Source organism: Procambarus clarkii, chromosome 7 (genome assembly GCF_040958095.1).
Source record: "Procambarus clarkii isolate CNS0578487 chromosome 7, FALCON_Pclarkii_2.0, whole genome shotgun sequence".
Taxonomy (NCBI): domain Eukaryota; kingdom Metazoa; phylum Arthropoda; class Malacostraca; order Decapoda; family Cambaridae; genus Procambarus; species Procambarus clarkii.
The window spans coordinates 10,087,335-10,103,698 of NC_091156.1; the positions used below are offsets into that span (position 1 = coordinate 10,087,335).

At 46.1% G+C, this 16,364-nt stretch overlaps 1 protein-coding gene and 1 long non-coding RNA gene across 9 annotated transcripts in view; one reads left to right on the forward strand and one right to left on the reverse strand.

Annotated features, from left to right (window-relative positions):
- The window catches only part of LOC123761345 (uncharacterized), a 70,699-nt gene extending 65,231 nt beyond the window's left edge, over positions 1-5,468 (reverse strand). Inside the window, exon 1 of the long non-coding RNA XR_006773222.2 lies at positions 5,194-5,468. This is a non-coding gene — a long non-coding RNA (uncharacterized lncRNA). The remainder of the gene's footprint in view (positions 1-5,193) is intronic.
- LOC123761342 (excitatory amino acid transporter 3) overlaps positions 1-16,364 on the forward strand; it is a 167,395-nt gene that overhangs the window by 59,268 nt on the left and 91,763 nt on the right. Inside the window, exon 1 of one of the 8 annotated variants that reach the window (XM_069312731.1) lies at positions 5,951-6,100. The exons of the other annotated variants lie outside the window; for them this stretch is intronic. The gene's annotated coding sequence lies outside the window, so the exon portion shown is untranslated. Of the gene's footprint in view, positions 1-5,950; positions 6,101-16,364 lie in introns of those variants that run through there. 8 annotated transcript variants of the gene reach the window in all.

The following is a 16,364-nucleotide window of genomic DNA, read 5'->3' on the forward strand; positions in this document are numbered from 1 at the left end:
CCACTAGTACGCTCAGCGTTTCGGCCATCTCTATCCACGAAACTTCAAGGTCAAATTTGACAAAGATTTTGAGCGTCTGAACAGTTCCCTGGCATAATGGTAGGGTGAAAACATGCCGTGAAAGATTTAATTCTAATGTGCAACACAACAGGTGCAAGCCAAGCCAGCAGCCACAATGGTGTGTAGACCTCGCCTCCTCCCCATCTTAACAATCCTCCCCCCTACCCCCTCATCCTCACCCCCCCCTACACCCGGAAATCTACAAAATACCACCCCCCCCCCTCCCCCTCTCTACCCCGCAACATACCTGCTGGGCTTCCCACCCATCATTGTCCTCCAACCCCCTGATACACATCCAGTATACACCAGTCCCCGGACACAAGTATATTTTCTTAATGAATATTTATGTGTAAGATGCAGGTTATTTAACTTTTTTTTCGGGGGATGAGGAGGAGGAGGAGGAGGAGGACTGCCGTCTCACGCTACCCCCTCTCTCTCGTTACTTTCCACTGGCCATCATTAGTATTTCTTGTCCACACCTTTCACTTCTAGCTTATGTATGCATGCATGTATCTATGAATGTATGTTAGATTAGCATTTTATAAGCCCTGCAATCACCTTCTGTGGTTGATAAATAAATCACTGAACTATATGTTTAACAGATCTCTAACCCTGTCCATGGAGGACAGAAGAAAAATGTGGTTAGTATATGCTGCTTAGCGTTGTAAATGTATGGCCACGTCTGTGGTAGAAAATTAAAATTAAAGAAAATCTAGTTTTCCTTTACCCACTCGGTCACTGGCCTTCTCCCTCGCCTCACTGGTGGGGCAACCCGCCTGTGGAACAGGTGGCTGAGCGGACAGCACGCTGGACGCGTGATCCTGTGGTCCCGGGTTCGATTCCGGGCGCCGGCGAGAAACAATGGGTAGAGTTTGTCACCCTGATTCGCCTGTTACCTAGCAGTAAATAGGTACCTGGGAGTTAGATGCTATGGGCTGTATCCTGGGGTGTGTGTAACAAAAAAAATAGGCCTGGTCGAGGACCGGGCCGCGGGGACGCTAAGCCCCGAAATCGTCTCAAGATAACCCTGGTTGCCAGTCCGGCCACGCCACTTACGTGATCGTATTCCTTCTTTAATGAGTCAAAGGAGCGAGAGATGAGGGAAGTATTGTTAGCAAGTCGTCTACTCCACTCCATTTTATGTCATGCTCCCCTACGGACAAATTACTATGATGCAGGCGACGAGTCACATTAACGTGGCTGAAGTATATTGACCAAACTACACACTAGAAAATGAAGTCACGACGACGTTTCGGTCCGTCCTGGACCATTCTCAAGTCGATGGAGAATGGTCCAGGTCGGACCGAAACGTCGTCGTCGTCCCTTCATTTTCTAGTGTGTGGATTGGTCAACAAGTACTATGATATAGTATCGGTTTACATATATTCACGCTTGCCCATGTATCGATTAGGTTAGGTGGGTTGTTTGGGTTTCGCAAGTTTCTGGTTAGGTTAGAAGGTTGGATTTTGTACGTTGTGGCAACTCTAGAGAATGGGCTGTGCTGTTTATGGCCAAGTGGGCCGTCAGATGTTAATGAATACAAGTGTTAAGTAGTACAAGTGTTAAGTAGTACAGGTGGGAATTTGGTCACGTCATGAGACAGGTGAGGCGTCATGATGACGTCATGAGAGGCAGGCGAGGCGCCATGATGGAGATGATAATGACGGGCTCTCGGGCGCGCGCTCGCACGCTGACACGAGGGAGGTGGGGGGTGGGGTGGGGGGGAATAGAGCAAACCTGGAACCCTCAGGACTTCCGTGTAATTCATCTATCGAGTCAGGGGTGTGGCGTTCGATTCCCAGTGGTCTAGGTGATTGGGCGCCTTTACCCCAGCTCCGTCCTCCTAACTCCCTCCCCGCAACCCGTTCTCGCACTTGCTTATAGTCAATATCTTGCTTATAAATAAGTGCATATGTGACATACTAATTTATTGTAAGTAACATTATTTTCTGGTGTAAATTAATTTTATAGCATTTTGTAGTCATTGTCAAATCAATAAAATTGAAAACTTAATAAAATATTGTACAATCATAACTGATTGTATACGAAACGATAGCAAGTATTCTTTATTAATTTCCATAAGACGTTATAATAGCAGAATACAACCATTGTTAAATACTGTTCAATATTTTACTAGAAAAATTTTACTAGTATTTTGACTTTGTGGATAAAACTTGTGCAGCTATAGTAAAAGCAACTATAACACATTCACTATTGCTATTATTATCTACGTAGTATCTTTGGTTAATTTTAATGAAAGTAGATAAACTGAATAAACAAAAAAAAAAAAATGCCTTAGTACTGCTTGCATGACAGCCAGCTGTCTCAATTATCTCATTATATCAAGATAGCAAATAATAGCAGTTTAAACACGGCTTATTTGATACTATTATTTAGTGGAGAAAAACAAAATCAAACATTACTTCATTTAACAGCTAGTTCTAATAACTGGTAATATATTTATTTATTTATTTATTTATTTATGCATATACAAGAATGTACATAAGGAATGTGAGGATACAAATATGGTAATTACAGTCTTGTAAAGCCACTAGCACGCGCAGCGTTTCGGGCAGATAGATGCCCGAATGATAGATGATAGGCAGATGTATAGAATACATAGATATCTAGCGATTGCAAAACTATCTTTTCTGGTTAGCAATTGTCTTAAAAAGCCTGGGGGCGTTTTAAATTGTCAAATGTACACAAAATAATACTTTTTGCGGCATCGTAAGACTGAGAGAAGAGAGGATCCCTGTGGCGTCTCTCCCCACTGTATAGTTGTTAAATAACCCGTTTTCTATGCAAATTGAAAGAAGCGTAAAGTTCATTAAGTAAAAAGTTAATATAAAATCAAATCCTCGTTTAATAGTATGTTTAAGGGAATGGTTTATGGTTATCAGAGGAGGACAGAGGCTCTACAGTTCTTTGCAATGGGAACAAGTCTAGGTGTTTAATAGAGAGCGAAGTACCATGGAAAAGAGCCTGTATGGCACATACACACACAGTTTTGCTATGTTTATATTTAGGCCTAGGACCCTGGTAGACCCTAGTTAAGGTACCTGGTAGATCCTGGGTTAGACATTAGACCCTGGCCTTTGGTCGACGGTCCAAACCGTTGACCTGGTTTGGTCAACGAGGAGGCCTGGTCGACGACCGGGCTGCGGGGACGCTAAGCCCCGGAAAAACTCCAAAGGTAAGTTAAAGTAGGATAAGCGAGGCGTTTTATTCTGTTGGCAATTGGCAATATTTGTAGAACGTGGGAGAAGCATTTGCAGAGTTGCGGTTCGAACAGAGGTCATCAGCAAAGCACTATACCATCAATTTTCGAGCGTCATCAGTCGAGTTTATATGCAAAGTGTTTTTCATACGTAAATAGGGACGTTTGGCGGCTGCATGGAACGAACAGTTGGCTTTGCTGATGAGTACAAGTTGAAGGACGGGCTCAGTTACTGTCTCAACTTTCCCGTCTACACTGCTTCACTCACTCCCCGCGTTAGTCACACCTTCCTACATGCCTTGGATTATTTACACGAATCCATGTAAATAAATAATTGCCAACAGAACCAAAACACTTTATGTAACTTTCCCAAGGCTTTATTATACACAAAACTGTATTATGCACTATAACCATATTAAGTCCTTAAGTTGTATTAGAGACGATTTATAGTTTACACAATACGTTAAAATTGATGACTGCATCTTGGGAATGGTTGCAGCTTGGATGAGCAAAGCCTGGTAATGGCCTGCTTGAATCTGGAGAGTTTGGAGTGAGATCTTTTGCAGGGTTTTCAGCCTAACTCATCGTAGAGTTTGTCTAGACGTGAGTGTTTGGAAATGTTCTAATTCGCCAAATGTATCAAACCACCTGTCCAGGTTATGAGTTACACTATAATGAGTCTTGGGGGAAGGTAGTATGGCAGGGGCCTGCTTTGGCCTAGCAGGTGCCATCTATAACAAAGGAAATGCCTATTTAATTACGACTTATTGAGCTTAGCGTCACGGAATGTCTTCCGTTTCTTAATTATGACTTGGCGTCTATCGCTGGATTCCCTCACTTTGTTTGACTTATCAAGTACCCTTGTTTACGTAGTGTGTGTGCGCGCGCGCTTACTATTTGTGCCTGCAAGATCGAGCTGTTAGCTCTTGGGCCCCATGCCATTATAACCGTTGGTTGTCTAATGTACCGACTCCCGATCTATTTTTCTGTATGTGTGTTTACATGTATTTTTCTTTCCCTCTCGCTGACATATTGCCAGGAATGCAGCACCTAACTGTCACGTAGGTTTATCATTTACTGCTAGATGAACAGACGCATCAGGTGAAAAGCTCTGCCCACTTATTTCTGCCTCGGGCAGGAATTGAACAGAGGCCCGGTTAAGACTACAATCCCAGAAGGCTGTCCATTCGGCCGAGTGAGTTGAGTGTGCGCGCGCGTGCACTCGCCTATTTGTTTTCAGTCATGCTTTTATCTAATAGAATTACTCCCAAACCATTTTTTTTCAACAAAGTATTTACGTCTGAAATTATGAAAGGAGTTCGCTTCTACAATTTGCTCATTTAGTTCATTCAGTCTCCCTTCTCTTCCCAGACAGCCCCGCTCCTGTGCCAGGTAAGTCCACAACGGGCTCACCATAGCCCGTGCTACTTGGAACTTATTGTTCCAAGTAGCGAATCTTAAACAACAACAACATCATCCCTTCTCTTGCGCCCAAGTGTTGTCCAAGAAGCAGCAATATTGACCTTTGAGCTACATCGTTTAACCTATTGATAAACAATGGTTCATAATCGGCTGTCGTAATATATGACAGATGACTTTACTTCTGATATGTGAATTTTAACGCGTTTCTCTATATTTCGTTAGCATTATAATCATTAATTATCTTTGTTTATATTGTAATTTTCATTTATTTAATATACCTGGAATGGGTTATGCAACCCGTCCTCAGACCAAGTCTATTCTATCCAGCGGTCGATCCCAAAGCATACCTAACACGATAAAACTTCTAAATTATTGGGATCGTCTCAAAGCTCTCTAAATGTATTCGTTGGAAAGGATACGAGAGAGGTATCAAATACACATGGAAAATACTGGAGGGCAAGGTCCCAAATCTACAACGTAAAATAACTTACTGGAGTGAACGATATGGAAGGAACTGCAGAATAGAACCAGTGAAGAGCAGAGGTGCCATATTCACAATCGGAGAACACTGTATAAACATCAGCGGTCCGCGGTTGTTAAACGATACTCCAAGCGAGCACAAAAAATATTGCTGGAACAAACGTGAACATTTTCAAGAGAAAACTGGATAGTTTTTTTTCAAGAAGTGCCGGACCAACCGGGCTGTGGTGGTCGGGGCGGGCTTGGGGAGAAGACAGCCCGTCCTCACACTAGACTGTATAAAGCAGCGGCCGTCCTCCCCAGACGCATTCATCAATTTTAACATACTGTGTAATAAAAATTGGTTTGTTCTCATATATAAATTAATATTATACATAAAAATTAGATGTATAGTTTGGCGTAGGTTAGGTTCCGTTAGGTGTTCAGGTTTTGTTGGCGATTATTTGTATTTGAAGAACGTGGGTGAAGCATTTACCAACCCGTCCTCGACTCAAGTCCATTACATCCAGCGGTCGACCCCACAGACGCATTCATAAATTTTAACATGCTTTTCATTCAAAACGGGAATTTTCTCAAGTATAAATTAATATTATATTATATTAGCATATTGTGTATATATAGGCATAGGTTAGGTTAGGTTAAGTTAGGTGTTTAGGTTCTGTTGGCGATTATTTGTATTTGTAGTACGTGGGTGAAGCATTTATAGCGTTGTGGTGCGAACAAAATTCGTCAGTGAAGCACTTGTTCCGGAAGTGTTCGGACGACATCAGTTGTGACTCTCAACAGCTGTTTCCATACCGAATCTCCACTGATATTTGTATCAAAGACACATTCTTGCTATTACTGATGCCCTCCCGCGGCCACTTCCTCTTCGTCCATAATGATTCCATAGGAATTTAGACGACTCGTCTCCGATTGGTTAGTACTTGCACAGTACTGATTTCAACGACTATAACAAGGCTTTCTGTCTGATTTTTAGTAAGGTCTTGTAGTGCTGCTTTAGAGTCGGTGCAGATCACTGCGCCATTAGTGTTTCGTTCAAGGATTTTTAACGCCATAACAATGGCCGTTCTGCTTGTGTTGAAGAGATATAGTTCTCAATACGTGCTTTTTCTTCATTTCAGTTTTGAAAGGCATTATTCCTAATTATAGTGCGTACTGCACCAGCCCTGCCATTGGCAGGATTAGATAAGGCAGTTGTTTAGGCGGCCACACGCCCAGCACAGTGCTGTCGGTCCAGCACTTCCTGTAGAACTTGTCTAAATGTTTCTTGAACACGTCCGCTTTTGTGCCATAATGTCTAGAAATGTTTACACTGATGTGTTTACACAGTGGACTTACACTGAGTCCTGTGTAGCCAGAGTGGTAACGCTCTGTACAACTTGTTACGAATGAAGCTTTACATTAGGATTGGAGTTTTGTGATATATAATGAATAATTATAAAGATTAGTATTTTATTATATAAATTAATAATAAACGTTGGTGTTGTAGGCAAAAGCAATTTTAAATACTATCATTAAGTTATGTAATTGATCCGAATTGAGGTTTTCTCAAAGGGCTTTAATGCTTTCATTTCTGGTGTGAGCTTGTGAGTGGGGGCTCAGCGGTGGCGTCCATCATGGGGTTACAACGACTATGTATGACGGACGAATTTGTGGTGGATCCGCGTGTCTTGTTCCCGTGGTTTGAAAGTTGTTCATTGGACGTTCTTGACGAGAACTCTTCAAATAGTTGTCGTTATATTTGGATTCATGGGCTAGTTTCTCATATCTATTGTTGTATGCCCTTGTACACAAGTTTACACCCCTAGTATGTTTCTTAAAGGGTTTGCACCATTCTAATTGTTACTGTTAATTTAGTTTTTAACTTCATGCTTTGACATGAACACTGTCACTCCTATTTTGTGTTCGTGTTGAATCGTCCATAATTCTAACTAAACTTACAAGAAGCTATCACGACTTCGGATGACAATTACAAGCGTTGAACAAAACAAGAACGTCGTCGTTTAAGATAAAATTAGGCGCGTTTCTGCAAGAAGTGCTGGATCAATCGGGTTGTACTGGGTATGTGGGCCCGCGGGACGCACCAAAACAACAGTCTGTTGGAACAAGTTATCACAAGTCAAGCCTGGCCCCAGAGGTCAAGCTTGGGGGAAATAGAACTCGAAGAATCCAATCCAGGCATATATGACCAGTACTTAGCCAGGGTTCTATGAAAAATTATTTCTATGTAGGCCAGTTTCATGTCTCGCATATTTTAACATAACGTCAATTGGTAGCTCTTAATATTATTTTTTTAAGCTAGGTGTCTTAAGGAGGTTAATCCTCAGTGGAGGCGATTATATGATTTGCAAGAGCTTGCATGCTTTCCTGGCAAGATGGTCAAATCTTGATTCTTGAGGTTATCTTGAGATGATTTCGGGGCTTTTAGTGTCCCCGCGGCCCGGTCCTCGACCTGGCCTCCACCCCCAGGAAGCAGCCCGTGACAGCTGACTAACTCCCAGGTACCTATTTACTGCTAGGTAACAGGGGCATTCAGGGTGAAAGAAACTTTGCCCGTTTGTTTCTGCCTCGTGCGGGAATCGAACCCGCGCCACAGAATTACGAGATCACAGAATTATAAATCACACTCTCATAAGTATGCTAAACTGTGCATTATCATGCTTCCTGGTCTGTTTGGATTTTTGTGCCCGTTTGAACCTTACTATTTTGTTGTATATATTCTACACGGTTACAATGTCTTTACCGTAGATGTGTCTATAACAACTGTTTAAGATGTCCTGTGGCGAGCATGTCTCTCTCACTGTCGTATCTTGTGCCGCTTCCTGCTGCTGCTGCTGCTGTTGCTGCTGTTATTGATGCTACTGATGTTGATGCTGTTGTTGCTGCTGAGGCGTTATGCTGAACCTAGGGTAGCTAGGTCCCCCCCCTCCCCCCCCCTGCCCCCCCCCTGCCCCCCCCCTGCCCCCCCCCCCCCCCCCCCGAAGGTTGAACTGCTGACCCTGCCCAGGATACAAATCGACTAAACACCAGGATACCTATTTACTGCTAGCTGAGCAGAAACATTAGGTGATTGCAAACGTACCCATCCCTTTCCGTCCGGGCAGGGATTCGAACCTGGAATTCCTGACTGTTAGTCTAAAACGAACTCAACTGTAGGACCGAGACTGTTCGTGATCAAGTGTGTGTGCGCGCGCACGCCCTTGTGTATTCCCTGTGGTTGAGTGTGTGCGTGTGTATTCCCTGTGGGCACGTGTGGTTGTGTGTGTGCGTGTGTATTCCCTGTGGGCACGTGTGGTTGTGTGGGGGTACTGTTGTTGTAGCCTGTGCTCAAGGTTCACTGGTATGTATCGGTGCTGTTTCACTACCTTATTTTTAGTAGAACAAGACGTGTTCCGTGTATGGTGGTCAAGGACGCAGCTAGAGCATGGCACACAGATTTGTTTTCTGTGTTACGTGTGTTCTGGTGACACAGTGGGGCTGCACACCACAGTTGAGAACGCTGTTCAGTGCTGCGGGGGATGTGGCCTGGTTTATTTGGTAAGGAGCTGAGCATAGCACGTAATGCTATAGCTTAGATTTATTAAACACGTACAGATTCCAGCAGTAGGCTGTGAGGTAGAGGGGAAATTTAAAAATGGAGCTGGGATTTAGAGGGGTAGGGGTTTTCGCGTGTACACAGACACAGACATAGACACAGACAGCTGGGGGTCTGGTAGCTGAGGGGACAACGCGCAGGATTCGTAATTCCGTGGCCTGGGTTCGATTCCCGGACCAGGCAGAAACAAATGGGAAAACGTTTTTCATCTTGAATGGCCTTGTTACATAGCAGTAAATAGGTACCTGGGAGTTAGACGGCTGTTACGGAGCTGTTTCGTGTGTGTGTGTGTGTGTGTGTGTGTGTGTGTGTGTGTGTGTGTGTGTGTGTGTGTGTGTGTGTGTGTGTGTGTGTGTGTGTGTGTGTGTGTGTGCGTGCGCGTGTGTATGTGTGTGTAAAAAATTGATTGAGAGTTGAGAGGCGGGCCCAAAAAGCCAGAGCTCAACCCCGCAAGCACAACTAGCTGAGTACACACACAGAGGAACACAGGAAGTGGCGCCGCCTGGGCTCCTCTTGAGGCTTCTCACTCTAAAGTTTGGTGTGTTGCCAACAGTGACCCGCCTGAGAGGTGCTCCCATGTCCTTACCATTTGTCTGTGTGTAGGGGAGTCGAGGTGGGTGATGACCTCTCCGTTAGTCTTCTAGTTATTGGCCCTCAACCTGATTACCTGCTTGAAGCATCGGATATTTGTTAATGGAAAAAGACGGTTTTACATATTGTGACAAATTATCAAACGTGGTTTAAAATATTGCAATATTTGTCTTGTGTTCTATGAGGTGAATAGTGACTAGTGCCTTCCTGTCTGTACATTGTGCTTCAGCAACAGAGTATTTCAGTGTCTTCAGTTGTTGTTGTTGTTGTTGTTTAAGATTCAGGTACTGGGAACAAAACGTTCCAAGTAGCACGGGCTATGGTGAGCCCGTAGTGGACTTACCTGGCACAGGAGCGGTGCTGTAACTTTGTGTCTTCAGTATTTTTGCATGTTTAATGGGGTGGTTAATTCCCACTGTTTTCCGGTATAGTTGCTAACTGTAGTCATTGCCATCATTAACGTTTATAGCCATCAACAAGGCAAATAACGAGTTGATTTCCGCTTTAGTAGGTGTGGCTCTCCCGGGCGTGATGCTGGTGTCTCCGGATTAATGACTGATGAAGATTAAGCCACGCATGAGCTGGCACGGACATGAATAGCCCGTAATAGCGTCTCCAGCCTTTGACGGCTGGTTATAGCAGGACTTTCACCTCAGTAGCTTAGTCAGCGATGAGAACCCTTGAAGTGACCGTGCATCCTACACGCTGCGCCTGACGTTAGCACAATGTCACATATTAACTAGTGTTTTGCATGCCTAGATATTTACAGAAAAACAGAGACATAACTCTCACTTGAGTAAAATGGTTGTCTTGGCGTGATTTCATAATAAATGGCTCTATCAAGCACGCCAAGGTCGCAGTCGTGGTGAGGAGCGCGTGTATGTGGTTGTGGTTGTTCTGTAATGAGTCATGGTAGACGTCTCGTGGACAAAAGGATATTGTGGTTGACTTGCGGAAACCACATAGTCGTGGGATGCTTGGTGGGCTGGGCCTCGGGGGTGTGTGTCGAGGAGACGACGAGTCGTCCTGGCTTTACAAGCCAGGCAGGGGGGGGGGGAGGGGGAGGACTTGTGCCTGTGTGTGATGATATCCGTGTCAGCGGGGCCCGTAAGGAAGTGCCCAATAGCCAACCCATTACACGTCCGACCACTCAACCCTGCACCCACCTACCCAACCACCACCCCTACCACTTCGTCCGCCTTCCCAACTCATCCCGTACCTAACCAACCCACCAAACCCCTCGATTTCATCCGCGAAAAATGCCTCGTTTCCATCCCTGGAGGATTTGGGAAACGCTTTAATTTTTTTGGCGACAATTTCGAGGTGGAATTTGGTGGGTTAGAGGTCACCAGGAGCTGTCAGTGGGAGAGGTGACTGAACAATGCTATGAGGAGACCGCGCAGCCACGGGGGTAAAGTTTGGCGACGCCTGGAATCCTCACAATATGCGAGTCCTCTCTTTCTACTTCCGGGACCGTGGTCATGTCCCCCGCCTCCTCACAAGTCGCCAATGTCCTCATCCTCACCCCCCTCTCCTCGGGGTGTTCCTGAGCTGTTGCTGCGGCCTTCTTCGTTCCTTACTTCCTTACTCGTGGTTCTCTAGGCCCCTTACTCACGCTGTGGTTCTCTAGGCCCCTTACTCACGCTGTGGTTCTCTAGGCCCCTTACTCACGCTGTGGTTCTCTAGGCCCCTTACGCTGTGGTTCTCTAGGCCCCTTACTCACGCTGTGGTTCTCTAGGCCCCTTACTCACGCTGTGGTTCTCTAGGCCCCTTACTCACGCTGTGGTTCTCTAGGCCCCTTACTCACGCTGTGGTTCTCTAGGCCCCTTACTCACGTTGTTCTTTACAATGGTTTGCCACATTTTCTTTCACATGATGCTTCTGTTCGCCTGGCGAAAGGTACCCGGAGATAGGCAACTGTTGTAAGTGGCTTCCTGGAGGTTACAACACAGTCTAACAAGCTTTCGTGTAACACACATGAATCACAATAACGTGATATATCAAATGAGCAAATCCACTGGGAAGGGGTCAGGATAAGGATTGGGATGGGACGAGGGGGAAGGAATGGTGCCCAACCACTTAGACGGTCGGGGATTGAACGCCGACCTGCATGAAGCGAGACCGTAGCTCTACCGCCCAGCCCAAGTGGTTGGGCGTGCTTCGGAGAGGCTTCGGGATCCTCGTGAGGGCAGTAGCAATTCTGCCAGGTTGCAATTCTTTTTTTTTTCCATGTTGTGGTACAGTTGACTAGGGAGCCGGTCGGCCGAGCGGACAGCACGCTGGACTTGTGATCCTGTGGTCCTGGGTTCGATCCCAGGCGCCGGCGAGAAACATTGGGCAGAGTTTCTTTCACCCTATGCCCCTGTTACCTAGCAGTAAAATAGGTACCTGGGTGTTAGTCAGCTGTCAGGGGCTGCTTCCTGGGGGTGGAAGCCTGGTCGAGGACCGGGCCGCCGGGACACTATGCCCCGAAATCATCTCAAGATAACCTCTCCTTCATTTTTGTATTTCGCCTCTGTCGCGTACAGACACCAAGTCATAATTAAGTGGCTGGAAATCAGACAATCCTGACGTGTCAAAGTAAAGGAACCCATCGGGCACAGTCTAAAATATCATGTCTAGTATCTGTAGGCGATGAGTCACAATAACGTGGCTGAAGTATGTTGACCAGACTATACACTAGAAGGTGAAGGGACGACGACATTTCGGTCCGTCCTGGACCATTCTCAAGTCGATTGAGAATGGTCCAGGACGGACCGAATTGTCGTCGTCCCTTCACCTTCTAGTGTGTGGTCTGGTCAACATGTCTAGTATCTGTTATAGGACAGCCAAGTATAATTTTAAGTGCTTCATTTTGCATTTTGTCCAGTCTATAAAAAAGTCTAGTATCAGTCGTCCTGATGCACTCAACACCCGTGACAGTGGGATGTGTAGTGTAGCGTGTCAATATGGATAACTAAAGGTTACGAACGGAAACACTTTCAACACTTCTGTGTTCATAGAAGGAAAACTTTTTATGACAAGCTAAAATATTGAGTCAGAGGGGCGGGTTGTGAACGGGTCCAAGTCTTCAGATTATGTTGCTATATACTTGGTAGATACATTGGTACATGACAGCCGTTTTGTGTGTTCTAATTCACTAGTACGCTGCAATTTGCACAGTTGAATTCGTACGACTGAGTGGGGTAGTCTGGCGGGGCAGAGAATCTGGGAAAGCGAGAGGAACTAGTCGTAAGTGTTTTGAAAGATTTCGTAACAAACATGAATTTCCAGACGCTGGGGCAGAAGGCTGGGAATACCCTCCTTAGACGTCATATTAAAGCCATCTAAATATATCTTGATATATACATAATATTGAAGGCAGTTCCGTATATTTTCTTTTCTTTTTCCAGGTGAGTGTGTACGTCTGTGTTTGTGAGGACGAGTGTAAGGTATGTTGTAATGAGAGGCACCAGGTGGAGGGCTGGGGGAAGTACCCTTGGTATTCTTGTAAGCGCTGGTACTCTCTCGCCTACCGTAGTGGTTGTGCAGGCGCTGGTGCCCTGATCTACCATGGTGCCCTGATCTACCATGGTGCCCTGATCTACCATGGTGCTCTGTGCTCACACTACGTCTCCAGGCAGGGGGGGGGGGAGGAATAAACGACGCTAGAATAGGCACACGGAATTCTCTCCTAGTCGCATAGGATCAGGAAAGCGTCCCGAGGGCCAGATTCACGAAAGCACTTGCGCAAGTACTTACGAACGTGTAAGTCTTTCCTCAATCTTTGACGGCTTTGGTTACATTTATTAAACAGTTTACAAGCATGAAAACTTCCCATTCAACTGTTGTTATTATAAACAGCCTCCTGGTGCTTCGGAGCTCATTAACTGTTTAATAATTGGAAACAGTCACCAAAGATTGAGAAAAGATGTACAGGTTCGTAAGTGCTGTCGTGAATCTGGCCCCGAGCCACTGGGGACCATATTACTGGTCTTTCCACTGGTATGTTCTCCAGGAATTATCAGTGTTTCACATCGAGGTAAAACTTGAAGAGCTGGTACATTCTGGAGGCTCCAGTGGCGATTAAACAGTGTAGTTTCCTTGTAATCGTTTCGAGATTACAAGGAGGCCTGGTCCAGGACCGGGCCGCGGGAACGCTAAGCCCCGAAATCATCTCAAGATAACCTCAAGATGGTAACCTAGAGAGAGGGCTGAGAGACCAAAGCGAGAAGAGTTGCAAATGGTGTTACAGAGCCTTGTGTTGTAGGGACTACCTACCTACCTACCTCGTGCTATACAAGGTAGGTAGGGAGCCCCTGTGTGTGGGGGGGGGGGGGATGAGGGCGTGTGCACGCGCGCCCACATCCTCTCGTGCACTCACGTTCAATCTGGCAGGTTTGGGTACAGTCACTTATTAATTTTCCGCAGCTTAATTTTAGTCCTCCTCCACCCACTCCACTGACAACCCAGCTATGCTCCACCCACTCCACTGACAACCCGGCTATGCTCCACCCACTCCACTGACAACCCGGCTGTGCTCCACCCACTCCACTGACAACCCAGCTATGCTCCACCCACTCCACTGACAACCCAGCTATGCTCCACCCACTCCACTGACAACCCAGCTATGCTCCACCCACTCCACTGACAACCCAGCTATGCTCCACCCACTCCACTGACAACCCAGCTATGCTCCACCCACTCCACTGACAACCCAGCTATGCTCCACCCACTCCACTGACAACCCAGCTATGCTCCACCCACTCCACTGACAACCCAGCTATGCTCCACCCACTCCACTGACAACCCAGCTATGCTCCACCCACTCCACTGACAACCCAGCTAAGCTCCCCCACTCCACTGACAACCCAGCTAAGCTCCACCCACTCCACTGACAACCCGGCTATGCTCCACCCACTCCACTGACAACCCGGCTAAGCTCCCCCACTCCACTGACAACCCAGATATGCTCCACCACTCCACTGACAACCCCTCTCCACATGCTCCCCCCTCGTCCCACTTGTCAATGCTCCACCACCCTGGGAGAAGCAAATATGCAGGTCGGCGAGTTTTTATTAGTTAAAATTTTCCTAGAGTGTGAACACTATATTTGACGCAGGAAGAGGGCAGCGAGCACAGCCATTGACGGGGAAATGTCCAAAGGTGAAATACAATTCTGACCAGCTTACATATATACACCTACAATTTTCCTCTAAGGTAGGGAAGAAAGAAAAAAAAATATTTATAAATTTGTTTTCTCTTGTATATTTTTTCCTTCAAAGTCTGCCCAACCACTTGGGTAGGACGGTAGAGCGGCATGTAGTTCAGAGTTCAATCCCCGAGGTCCAAGTGGTTGGACACCATTCCTTCCACCCATCCCAATTCCTTATCCTGACCCTTTCCAAGTGCTATAAAGTCTTAATGGTTTAGTATAATTAGTTCCCTCTGATAGTTCCCTTCCAACCTTAACTCTTAATGTTTTTATTGAGGGAGGGAAGGAAGGGAGGGAGGGAAGGGAAGAAAGGGAGGGAAGGGAGGGAGAGAGGGAAGGGAGGGAGAGAGGGAAGGAAGGGAGAGAGGGAAGGGAAGAAAGGAGGGAGGGAGAGAGGGAGGTAGGTGAACACTTCCTGTACTCCCCTCGCATAAATATATTTTGAAAACAAGATTACTAAAGCCGAAAAAGGAGTAAAAAAAAACCAAACTGCCATTGTTCCACGCTGTCAAATAATATGAACCTTAGTTTTATGATCATACGTAAATGCTGTCAGTTTCAAGTCAATATATATAGCGAAGCTTGATTGAGAGAGAGCTTTCAGACTTGAAAGAAACAGTTTAGTGGCTACGTTACTCAGTTTGATTACCCGCTGAACTATTTTTCTCTCGGATTAAAGAAATTGGTGTTTTAAAAGTCAAAAATGGCAAGCCGCTCTGGATATTGTATCCCTCTTGGAAATGCCAGACATCTTTCGACGTTATGAAGTATGCAAATGTCTCAAGATAACCTCATATAATGGGTGACTCAGACATTGTTGGTGTTGAATTGACACCATTGTGGCTAGTGTACCGGTGTTCTTCACTGCTAGTGTGGGTGTTCTCCCAGTCTACTGGCGTTTTTCTACTGGCGTCTACTGGGTGGGTATAGACGCCTGGGCCAAGGGTGGGTATCGACGCCTGGGCCAAGGGTGGGTATCGACGCCTGGGCCAAGGGTGGGGTATAGACGCCTGGGCCAAGGGTGGGGTATAGACGCCTGGGCCAAGGGTGGGGTATAGACGCCTGGGCCAAGGGTGGGTATAGACGCCTGGGCCAAGGGTGGGTATCGACGCCTGGGCCAAGGGTGGGTATCGACGCCTGGGCCAAGGCCGGCGGATACACTCCAGGAGCAAGTGGGCGAAGCAAACAGAACATGGGTTACGTCAAACACATTTTCCGGCTGGCAATGGAAGCCGGAGGAGGGAGTGTAGGGTTGAGAGAGGCTTCTGCTTCGCTATTCTCCTCTGTCTAGTCTGAACTTGATGTAAAAGCTTGAACTTGGTCGGGAGTTAATCAACTGACAGCAGGGAAGACAGAATCCAGGAGTTAAAACTTAATTCCACAAGACCATTCAAGTTGGAACATATTTTCACTTTAGGATGAACGTCTTGTCTATGGCTGTGCCTCTCTTCCCTTATCTTGGCAATGTTTAATAGGAGAATGTTATCGATGTTGGAATTAGTGTTTAATAATTTAGATTGTAAAGGCTCGAACCTTTTCACGGTAAAAGATGGGGGAGGGGGGGGGGGGAGACTGACAAATAGGGTGAGTAGTTTTTAGGTGAGTAGTGAGAACATCCCTACTACCTTCATCCTTCAAGTGAGGATGAAGGAAGTAGGGAGGATGAAGGGAGTAGGGAGGATGGAGGCGTGAGTGTTGGAGTGGGGAGGAGGTTGGGGGACAGAGAGAGAGGAAGGATCCCCTACAGGACATCGCCTACTATTGTTATCAGTGGTGTTGGCCACACCCATGTTCACCTC